General features: G+C 44.8%; 1 protein-coding gene across 1 annotated transcript in view; it reads left to right on the top strand.

Moving 5' to 3' along the window:
• The window catches only part of RAB31 (RAB31, member RAS oncogene family), a 107,881-nt gene that overhangs the window by 78,135 nt on the left and 17,370 nt on the right, over positions 1 to 12,376 (top strand). The gene's annotated exons all lie outside the window — the stretch shown is intronic.

Genomic DNA, 12,376 nt, shown 5'->3' with positions numbered 1-12,376 from the left:
ACAACTGCTGAAGCCCATGCGCCTAGAGCCCGTGCTCCACAACAAGAGAAGCCACCCAATGAGAAGCCCGCGCACCGCAACGAAGAGTAGGCCCCGCTCGCCGCAACTAGAGAAAGCCCGCGTGCAGCAACAAAGACCCAACACAGCCAAAAAAAAAAAAAAGAACTATTCTTTACCTATATCAATTAGAAAATCAAGTAGAAGTTAAAACCCTCTTTATAAGTAACAATGTAAATGAGTAATAGACTTTTTTGGTGTGTGTGTCATTTTTAAAATTTGAAATATTGTAATTCCTAGGAATGAATTTAGCAAGAATTGAGCAAGACCTGTATAGATAAATGTTACAGTTCTAGGATAGGACAAAAAAGGTACTTTTTCCTTGGATAGGAAAACTGAGTAGTATTGTAGAAATGTCAGTTTGCTCTAAATTAATGAAGACTTTTGTGCACCTGCATCATGAATTCACTGAGCTTCCAGGCAAATTACCTCAGATAATTTAAAGTTACATTTTTAAAAGGTTTTTACAAAATGATCTTAAAATTCACCTAGAAAAACAAACAGGCAAAAATTGTATTGGAAGGACTAATCTCATCACATATTGAAATATATTTTAGTGATTTAGTGATAATACAGCATTGTCAGAGAACTAGACAGAAAATCAATGAACAGACTACAGAATCAAGACATAGGGTGAAATACATAGGGATATTTAGTATATGATAAAGATGATATTTAAATAAGTCCAAAAAAGGGGATAGTTCAATACATGGTTTTGGGATAATTAGGGAAAAAAATGGGAGAAAATAAATTCAAAGTGGATCAAGGATTTAACAGTAAAGTAACAAAACCATAAAAGTTAGAGAAAGCAGTGGAATCTTTAAAATAATCTTGGAATTGGAATGAACTGTTTAATCATGATACAAAACTCAGAAGTCATAGATGAAAGTGATCAATAAGTCTGACTACATGAAAACTCCTGTGTGGCAAAAATGCCACAACAACGTCTAAATACAAATGCTAAGCTGAAAAAAAATGTGGAAAATATATTACAAAAGGCTAGGTTCCTTAGTATGCAAAGAGCGCTTACAAATAAATTTTTAAAAATCCAAACAATCCAAACCAAAGTGTGCAGAGAACACGGGTAAGAATATTACAGAACAAGAAATATCCGTGGCTTATGCAAAGTTGTGCACCAACTTTGAATAAAAGTTACTCAGAATTAATGTCAGATTTTTCTCATGGAGTAAGGACTTTAAACTATGATGTAATTTTACTCTTGGGGTGATTTATGGTGGTTAGTGTATTTAATGATGTACCCTGTGTCCCCCGTTCTTCTGTGGAACAGTGATGACTGGCCTGGGAGCCTTCGTGGGCTGTAAAATGAGGAGCGTGAGTCAAATAAATGTACTCAGGCTCTGAGGCAATTTGAGCCTCCTACTTGTTTCCTCCACTTGCTTCATTTCCTCTATGTTTTTGGCATTCTCTAAGAAAGTGGTGCCATCTTTGTAAAGATGTATTAAGTAAACACCTTCTATGGGCCGGGTATAGTTTTGAGCAATTTATAATATCAACTTATGTTACATTTATATTTTTTATATAAATTAATTTATTTATTTTTGGCTGCGTTGAGTCTTCATTGCTGCACATAGGCTTTCCCTAGTTGTGGGGAGCGGGGTCTACTCTTCATTGTGGTGCGCGGGCTTCTCATCGGAGTGGCTTCTCTTGTTGCAGAGTATGGGCTCTAGGTGCACGGGCTCAGTAGTTGTGGTGCATGGGCTTAGTAGTTGTGGCTCGTGGGCTCTAGAGCGCAGGCTCAGTAGTTTTGGCACAGGGGCTTAGTTGCTCCGCGGCATGTGGGATCTTCCTGGACCAGGGATCCAACCCGTGTCCCCTGCATTGGCAGGCAGATTCTTAACCACTTTGCCACCAGGGAAGTCCCTACGTTACATTTAAAATGGTAAAGTGGAGGCCCTGAACCAAGATGGCGGAGTAGAAGGACGTGCTCTCACTCCCTCTTGCAAGAACACCAGAATCACAACTAACTGCTGAACAGTCATCGACAGGAAGACACTGAAACTCACCAAAAAAGATACCCCACATCCAAAGACAAAGGAGAAGCCACAGTGAGATGGTAGGAGGGGTGCAATCACAGTAAAATCAAATCCCATAACTGCTGGGTGGGTGACTCACAAACTGGAGAACACTTATACCACAGAAGTCCACCCACTGGAGTGAAGGTTCTGAGCCCCACATCAGGCTTCTGAACCTGGGGGTCCGGCAACGGGAGGAGGAATTCCTAGAGAATCAGACTTTGAAGGCTAGCGGGATTTGACTGCAGGACTCTGACAGGACTGGGGGAAACAGAGATTCCACTCTTGGAGGGCACACACAAAGTAGTGTGCGCATCGCGAGTCCCATACAGGATCAACCCAAGGAGAAACACACCAAGACACATAGTAATCAAATTGGCAAAAATTAAAGACAAAGAAAAATTACTGAAAGCAGCAAGGAAAAAACGACAAATAACATACAAGGGAACTCCCATAAGGTTAACAGCTGATTTCTCAGCAGAAACTCTGCAAGCCAGAAGGGAGTGGCATGATATACTTAAAGTGATGAAAGGGAAGAACCTACAACCAAGATTACCCTACCCGGCAAGGATCTCAGATTCGATGGAGAAATCAAAAGCTTTACAGACAAGCAAAAGCTAAGAGAATTCAGCACCACCAAACCAGCTCTACAACAAATGCTAAAGGAACTTCTCTAAGTGGGAAACACAAGAGAAGAAAAGGACCTACAAAAACAAACCCAAAACAATTAAGAAAATGGTCACAGGAACATAAATGTCGATAATTACCTTAAACATGAATGGATTAAATGCTCCAACCAAAAGACACAGGCTTGCTGAATGGATACAAACACAAGACCCATATATATGCTGTCTACAAGAGACCCACTTCAGACCTAGGGACACATACAGACTGTAAGTGAGGGGATGGAAAAAGATATTCCATGCAAATGGAAATCAAAAGAAAGCTGGAGTAGCAATACTCATATCAGATAACACACACTTTAAAATAAAGAATGTTACAAGAGACAAGGAAGGACATTACATAATGATCAAGGAGTCAATCCAAGAAGAAGATATAACAATTATAAATATATATTCACCCAACATAGGAGCACCTCAATACATAAGGCAACTGCTAACAGCTATAAAAGAGGAAATCGACAGTAACACAATAATAGTGGGGGACTTTAACACCCCACTTACACCAATGGACAGATCATCCAAAATGAAAATAAATAAGGAAACAGAAGCTTTAAATGACACAATAGACCAGATAGATTTAATTGATATTTATAGGACATTCCATCCAAAAACAGCAGATTACACTTTCTTCTCAAGTGCACATGGAACATTCTCCAGGATAGATCACATCTTGGGTCACAAATCAAGCCTCAGTAAATTGAAGAAAATTGAAATCATATCAAGCATCTTTTCTGACCACAACGCTATGAGATTAGAAATGAATTACAGGGAAAAAAACGTAAAAATCACGAACACATGGAAGCTAAACAATACGTTACTAAATAACCAAGAGATCACTGAAGACATCAAAGAGGAAATCAAAAAATACCTAGAGACAAATGGCAATGAAAACATGAGGATCCAAAACCTATGGGATGCAGCAAAAACAGTTCTAAGAGGGAAGTTTATAGCTATATAAGCCTACCTCAAGAAACAAGAAAAATCTCAAATAAACAATCTAACCTTACACCTAAAGGAACTAGAGAAATAAGAGCAGACAAAGCCCAAAGTTAGCAGAAGGAAAGAAATCATAAAGATCAGAGCAGAAATAAATGAAATACAAACAAAGAAAACAATAGCAAAGATCAATAAAACTAAAAGCTGGTTCTTTGAGAAGATAAACAAGATTGATAAACCATTAGCCAGACTCATCAAGAAAAAGAGGAAGAGGACTCAAATCAATAACATTACAAATGAAAAAGGAGAAGTTACAACAGACACTGCAGAAATGCAAAGCATCCTAAGAGACTACTACAAGCAACTCTATGCCAATAAAATGGACAACCTGGAATAAATGGACAAATTCTTAGAAAGGTATAACCTTCCAAGACTGAACCAGGAAGAAATAGAAAATATGAACAGACCAATCACAAGCAATGAAATTGAAACTGTGATTAAAAATCTTCCAACAGACAAAAGTCCAGGACCAGATGGCTTCACAGGTGAATTCTATCAAACATTTAGAGAAGAGCTAAGACCCATCCTTCTCAAACTCTTTCAAAAAATTGCAGAGGAAGGAACACTCCCAAACTCATTCTATGAGGCCACCATCACCCTGATACCAAAACCAGACACAGATACTACAAAAAAAGAAAATTACAGACCAGTATCACTGATGAATGTAGATACAAAAGTCCTCAACAAAATACTAGCAAACTGAATCCAACAACACATTAAAAGGATCATACACCATGATCAAGTGGGATTTAGTCCAGGGATACAGGGATTCTTCAATATACGCAAATCAATCAATGTGATACACCATATTAACAAACTGAAGAATAAAAACCATATGATCATCTCAATAGATGCAGAAAAAACTTTTGACAAAATTCAACACCCATTTATGATAAAAACCCTCCAGAAAGTGGGCATAGAGGGAACCTACCTCAACATAATAAAGGCCATATATGACAAACCCACAGCAAACATCATTTTCAATGGTGAAAAACTGAAAGCATTTCCTCTAAGATCAGGAACGAGATAAGGATGTCCACTCTCACCACTATTATTCAACATAGTTTTGGAAGTCCTAGCCACGGCAATCAGAGAAGAAAAAGAAATAAAAGGAATACAAATTGGAAAAGAAGAAGTAAAACTGTCACTGTTTGCAGATGACATGATACTATACATAGAGAATCCTAAAGATGCCACCAGAAAACTACTAGAGCTAATCAATGAATTTGGTAAAGTTGCAGGATACAAAATTAATGCACAGAAATCTCTTGCATTCCTATACACTAAAAACGAAAGACCAGAAAGAGAAATTAAGTAAACAATCCCATTCACCACTGCAACAAAAAGAATAAAATACCTAGGAATAAACCTACCTAGGGAGACAAAAGACCTGTATGCAGAAAACTATAAGACACTGATGAAAGAAATTAAAGATGATACCAACAGATGGAGAGATATACCATTTTCTTGGATTGGAAGAATCAATATTGTGAAAATGACTATACTACCCAAGAGCAATCTACAGATTCAATGCAATCCCTATCAAATTACCAATGGCATTTTTTATAGTACTGGAACAAAAAATCTTAAAATTTGTACGGAGACACAAAAGACCCCGAATAGCCAAAGCAGTCTTGAGAGAAAAAAGTGGAGCTGGAGGAATCAGACTCTCTGACTTCAGACTATACTACAAAGCTACAGTAATCAAGACAATATGGTACTGGCACAAAAACAGAAATATAGATCAGTGGAACAAGATAGAAAGCCCAGAGATAAACCCACGCATATGGTCAACTAATCTATGACAAAGGAGGCAAGGATATGCAATGGAGAAAAGACAGTCTCTTCAATAAGTGGTGCTGGGAAAACTGGACTGCTGCATGTAGAAGAATGAAATTAGAACACTCCCTAACACCATATACAAAAATAAACTCAAAATGGATTAGAGACCTAAATGTAAGACCGGACACTATAAAACTCTTAGAGGAAAACATAGGAAGAACACTCTTTGACATAAATCACAGCAAGATCTTTTTTGACCCACCTCCTAGAGTAATGGAAATAAAAACAAAAATAAACAAATGGGACCTAATGAAACTTCAAAGCTTTTGCACAGCAAAGGAAACCATAAACAAGACGAAAAGACAACCCTCAGAATGGGAGAAAATATTTACAAATGAATCAACGGACAAAGGATTAATCTCCAAAATATATAAACAGCTCATGCAGCTCAATATTAAAAAAACAACCCAATCCAAAAATGGGCAGCAGACCTAAATAGACATTTCTCCAAGGAAGACATACAGATGGCCAAGAAGCACATGAAAAGCTGCTCCACATCACTAATTATTAGAGAAATGCAAATCAAAACTACAATGAGGTATCACCTCACACCAGTTAGAATGGGCATCATCAGAAAATCTACAAACAACAAATGCTGGAGAGGGTGTGGAAAAAAGGGAACCCTCTTGCACTGTTGGTGGGAATGTAAATTGATACAGCCACTATGGAGAACAGTATAGAGGTTCCTTAAAAAACTAAAAATAGAATTACCATATGATCTAGCAATCCCACTACTGGGCATATACCCAGAGAAAACCGTAATTCAAAAAGACACATGCACCCCAATGTTCATTGCAGCACTATTTACAATAGCCAGGCCATGGAAGCAACCTAAATGTCCATCAACAGACGAATGGATACAGAAGTCGTGGTACATATATACAATGGAATATTACTCAGCCATAAAAAGGAACGAAATTGGGTCATTTGTTGAGACATGGATGGATCTAGAGACTGTCATACAGAGTGAAGTAAGTCAGAAAGAGAACAAATATCGTATATTAACGCATATATGTGGAACCTAGAAAATGGTACAGATGAACCGGTATGCAGGGCGGAAATAGACACACAGATGTAGAGAACAAACGTATGGACACCAACGGGGGAAAGCCGCGGGGGTGTGGGGATGGTGGTGTGATGAATTGGGCGATTGGGATTGACGTGTATACACTGATGTGTATAAAACTGATGACTAATAACCTGCTTATAAAAAAATAAATAAAATTCAAAAATAAGTAAAATAAAATAAAATGGTAAAGCGTTCGCCCGTCTGGCAGCACAGGGGTGAGACCCGAGCGAGGGAGACATGATGAGGCTGTGTACTGAAGGAGAAGAACATTTTACTTCTGTGAGCAGCACGTTGAGCTACCTTCCTCACATTGGGTACTGACTAGGCCACCTGTCATTCAGAGCTTGTGAACGAGAATTCACTGCCACAGTACTGCTCTTCTGCACGGGAGGCCCAGTGGAGGTCACCTGTCTCCGTTGACTTTCAGGAGGGACACAGGAGGTGAACTTGCCAATGAACCCCTAGGTGCAGAGTGCTATTCTGCCCTGACCTGCAGGTTGGATTCCCCTCCTGACAGGTGGGGCCCAGGAGCTCCTTCTTGGGATCCCTGACCTCCTCTCCCCCTGCCATCCGTGGAGGAGGCTCATGGGGAATTAAATAGCCCTGGGGTTGGAATGAGTCAGCTGCCGTGTTGCTGGGTTACACCCACCACCAACAAAACATGGACCCTCATTGGGGGGCACAGCCTGTTGAGAAATCCGGAGCCACAAGGATGCTGTTTCCTGCCCTCCTGCCCCATGGGGAGCCTCCCAGGGCTGTGGGCTCTGCCTGAGTCCCAGACACATACAGTCCACGCTGCGTGGACCCCACTGAAATATAACACCTGATTACCATCCGAGCCTGGGGCTGGGAGGAGACGCCCCCTTTCCTGTGTTTTCAGCCCTAAGCCTCCCTCCTGGCCCTTTCAGAAGGCTGGGTGAGTCTTCGCCCCCCAGGACTTTTCCAGTTGTCCTTGTCAGCACTCCCCATCTTTCCTCCGAAGACCCCATGGCCCCTCTACCTCAGTCCTCCTCTCTGCTGAAGGCCACTGGGTGTGACTGTCACTCAGTCATTCAGCAGGTACTTACCGATCACCTCCTAGGCGCCTGGCACCGCTAGGATCCCGGCCCCTTAAAAACAAAACGTGGTCCTGATCGTAAGAGATCCACAGCCCATTAGGGAGACAGAATCTCACCAGGATGATGGCAGCCCCCAGGCTGCTCTCGAGGAGGGGGTGCTGCGCGGAGCTCTCCAGGAGGCCACGTGTGGAAGGGGGCGGGGAGGGGTGGACCAGAGCAGGTGCAAGGCCCAGAAACAGACGCGAGCACAGCGAGGTCCCAGAGTGGCTGTCCCTTCGGGCATGAACGGGGAGGACTAAGGCAGGAAGCCTCGTCCTGCTAAAGCGCTAGGTTTCATTGGTTGGAAGGCATGGAAGAATTCTATTCACGGGATACTTGATAGATTTGTAGTTTTGAAAGATCCCCACGGTGGGCCTGGAGGTGATAGATTGCAGGAGGCTGGAGGACCAGGTAGAGGCAACAGCAGAAACCTGAGTGATGGGGACCAGGGCCTGATCACTTCGGGGTGAGAGGGGAGGCACCTCCAGGGCTTCTGGCCTAGGAAACAGCAGGTTTACAGGGAGAGCAGCTGGTTTGTGGCTGAAAGGCGGTGAGTATACGTAGAGAAGTGATGTTTTCCAAGCCCACTTGCTCTTCACACGGCTATGAGCCCTCTGAGGCTGTAACCGCATGCCCAACGCAGGCCAGTCTGCTGGAGGCAGCCGCCCATCCCAGATGCTGACCCGTGATGCTTTCACCACCACCCCCGCCCCGCTGTCACCCAGCTCTGCACGCTCATCCTGACTCCGTTTCTTCTTGTGGTCCCTGGCAGTTGGTGTTTTTCTCCGTGGTCTCCAGGGTGACTTCTGGGAGTCCTGACTTTGTGTAGGTAGCTTCATCTTGAAAGTCTGAAAATACTCTTTCCCGTCAAAATTGACTAGCTGTGTGTTTATACCTTGGCTTGGGTGGACTCGTTTCAATTTACCTGTTTAAGGCCTATCACAGCACCCAGCCTATGGCAGACATTCGGTACATGTTTGTTGAAAGAAATGAAGGAAAGTCATGGATGCTGTGTCTCCTGTGATGGTGATTACAGAAGACCAGTTGATGCTGGCACCTTCCAGTCTCCCCGGGCTGTGTGTGGCCTCCCCCGAGACACAGCTGGGGGGGTTCCAAGGTCACCGGATGGTCACACACCTGCCAGGGGCCCCGAGGAAGCACCCACTCACCTCCCCAGGGTTCTCCTTTCAGATTGTAGCTGTACCGTTTGTTCCAGCGACAATTCTTGGACACCAACCAGCTGTCCCGCAGCTCAGCACATTTCTGATGCTGACTGACCCACGGTTAACACCGACCCCACGGGTCATGAACTCAGTCCCACGAGACTGCCCGCCCCTTCAGACACCAGCGCAGGTCTTGGTTATCCCCAAGTCACCCACGCTTCTGCCCAGCAGACGACGCATTTTATGGGTCCGTGACTGGCCCGCCCAGGTTCAATCATTCACAAGCACAGACTCACAGAACTCAAGACAGCACTAGACTTGTGATTCATTTTTATAACGGATACAACTCAAGACCAGGCACATGGAAGAGACACATAAGACAAAGTTTGGGGGGTAGGGAGGGGCTGTTGCGTGGAGCTCGAACGCCCTCCGCGGGCACCCCACCCTCCCAGCACCTCCGTGTGTTCACCAACCCGCAGCTCCCCAAGCCTTGTGTTCAAGGCTTTTTATTGAGGTGTCATTACTTGGTCGTGACTGATTAAATCTCCAGCCCCCCGCCCAAGGTTGGGAGTGGGGCTGAAAGTTCCCCCTCCTCTACTCAGCTGGGCCACCAGCTCCTGTCCTGCAGCCCCATCAGAAACTCACGTGTGGTCTCCTGGGGGCTGTTCGTGAATAACAAAGACGCACCGACCACTCGGGAAACTCCATGGGCTTCAGGAGCTCTGCGCCAAGAACCAGGGACAAAGACATATTTCGTGTGATATCACAGTGGTGAGACACACTTTCGCAGACCCAGGAGTGGGTGGTCCTTCTAATCTCAGTTCATCTGAGAGGAGCGGGACTTGCCTGGCCTCCAGACTCCTGGCGGGAGAACCTGTTCTACAGGACGGGCTGCACCCGGCCCTGCCTCCGCCCCGCCTCCAGCGTGCTGCAGTTTGGGGTTATTTCTTTGTCTGTAAAGATTGAAGGAACAGCTTCTGGAATGTGGGTGCCTGTTTGCTGGTTGTGACAGGAGCAAAGGGAGCAGAGCCGGAGGGCCCTGCGTTGGCCCCTGTCTCTGCCCCGAGTCACTGTGTCACCTTGGCCAGTCATTTGTTTAACGAGACCCGTTTTGAAACCTGGGGGAGAGCTGAGGACACGCTTCTCTCTGCATTTCAGGGCCCAGCGTTGTTGGCTCTGAGAGAATTAACCCTTCTCGGAGGTTTACTGCGGTCCTCAGGATGGATAGGTTGTATTGCATTGCAAGTGACCTTGTTCTCACCGTAACCCTGGCAGAAACTATTCTGCTCCTCTTTGTCCAGCGAGGGGGCTGATGAGAGGGGAGTTAAGAACGGAGGGGAGGGGTCGCTGCAGCTTGCTTGGTTGCCAGATGGGCCCCCACCCCAGGGAGAGATGAGCAGACACAGCCCGTCTTATCTGCGCCACCTTTGCGCAGAGAGGAGCCCCACCCTTCAATTTGTGGTTTGATAAAGACTGCCAGGAAGACAGAAAAAATAGGGTGACTTGCCAGACTGAACCTAGACAAGCCCTCTTCTGAAATATTTCAACTGTAAAATTCACCGCCACCAAAAAACTGAAGACCTATTTTTAATAACTGAGAGGCCCGGGGCTTGTCTGTTAGAAAACAAGAAAGAGGGTAGATCCAGGAGGGTCATTTTGCCCGGTGCATCTTTGGTGAGAATGATAACGCAAGTGCAGATTCCAGCTGACACGGCTCAGGAGGCCTCTTTTCTCCTGGGACCACCGTCTTGAAGGTGGCAGTGGGACCCTTTCCCAGGAAGTGCCTGAAAAGTCCTCCTCTCATATGATTTGGGGTCTGGAGAGAATTTAAATGCCAGGTAGAAGTTGCCCAGTAACTTTCTTTTTTAATATACATTTATTTATTTTATTTATTTTATTTCTGGCTACACTGGGTCTTCGTTGCTGTGCGGGGGCTACTCTTCGTTGTGGTGCGCGGGCTTCTCATTGCGGTGGCTTCTCTTGTTGCGGAGCATGGGCTCTAGGCACGGGGGCTCAGTAGTTGTGGCGCACGGGCTTAGTCGCTCCGCGGCATATGGGATCTTACTGGACCAGGGCTCGAACCCATGTGCCCTGCATTGGCAGGAGGATTCTTAACCACTGCGCCACCAGGGAAGCCCTTCCCAGTAACTTTATGCATCAGTTGAAACCATCGATGAGGCCTATAGAAGAACTGCCCTCCCAGTTTTGATTTTCCCCTGCCCTCTGCCCTTTCCCTGTAACATCCCCCTAGCCCAGCCCTGCATTCTCTTGCCTACAGCACTGGAGGAGCTGGCAAACTCTCCCCTGCCTCCCCCTCTAGTCCATTTCGTGCCCCTGTTTCCCTAGGATGTGGAGCTGACCCTGTCGCCGGCCCTCCGTGACCACTAGGTGCCCACCTGCCCGTCCACGATTCCTGCTGGACCCTTTCAGTCCCATCACTGACTTTCTCTGCACTCAGACCCCACGTCCTTCATTGTCAACCCTCCATTGTACCCAAGGCAGTGCTGGGTGCAGAGTTGACTTTCCATGGCACCTGGGATGGGGGAATGAGGGCGCTCCCCACCTGGGGGGCCTTCGTCAGGCTGCTGTATCACAGGCCCTGGTCCATGTTCTCACTGCCGCTTGTGGCCACACTTCAGTGACTTCCTCCAAGGCACCTGCCTGGGTTCCGTTGATCAAATGCATGGCTCTCTACCCCGCTACTCCTGAGCACTTTGCTATCCACACAGATATGACAGTGTTGTGCCTTAGCGTATCCGTGGGGGTGTGTGTCTTCGCTCTCAAGTGTAGATTCCAGAAGGCAGGGACTAGGGTTTTCTCTACACCTGAAAGAAAGGCTGGCATACAACAGCACTCACTAAATATTGGTTGAATACATCAGTAAACTTCTGGAGAATAGGAACTGTGTCTTTTTAAATGTTTGGATCCACCACAGTATCTTCACATGAGAAGTACATCAATAAATGTCTTTTTTAGATTATTCATCTAAATGTGCCATTGGAGCTGTGAACATGCTCACTGCCAAACGTTCAGATCATGTCACATATTTTCTCTGATTTATAAAAGGCAATATATGGAAATCCTTAGAAAAGCATTTATGTGTGCATTTGCACATACACAAATTTTTTAAAATATTGAGTCATTATTATGGGAAAAATTTTTGGAATCAACCCTAACTCTGAAAGCTGGCCTTACTCCTAAAGCCTTTTCCTACTGTTCTGGAGTTCTTTCCTTCGGTGGGACCGGGGACAGTAGTTTATCTCCATGGATGCCAGAGACCAGGTTTTAAACTTGAAAAAGCCTCACCCATCCTAGGTTTTCAATACTTGCTGAGCAACCGAGTTATTATTCTGCAGGACCACAAGGGAGCTGTTTGCACGTGAGCTTTTTCTTTGCTCCGTCGGGTTATTTATCCTGTACAAACGAGCATTCATCT

The sequence above is a fragment of the Eschrichtius robustus genome, chromosome 14 (assembly GCF_028021215.1).
Source record: "Eschrichtius robustus isolate mEscRob2 chromosome 14, mEscRob2.pri, whole genome shotgun sequence".
In the NCBI taxonomy this organism is placed as follows: Eukaryota; Metazoa; Chordata; class Mammalia; order Artiodactyla; family Eschrichtiidae; genus Eschrichtius; species Eschrichtius robustus.
The sequence above is the reverse complement of the archived record's forward strand: the minus strand, read 5'-3'. Positions and strand labels throughout refer to the sequence as shown.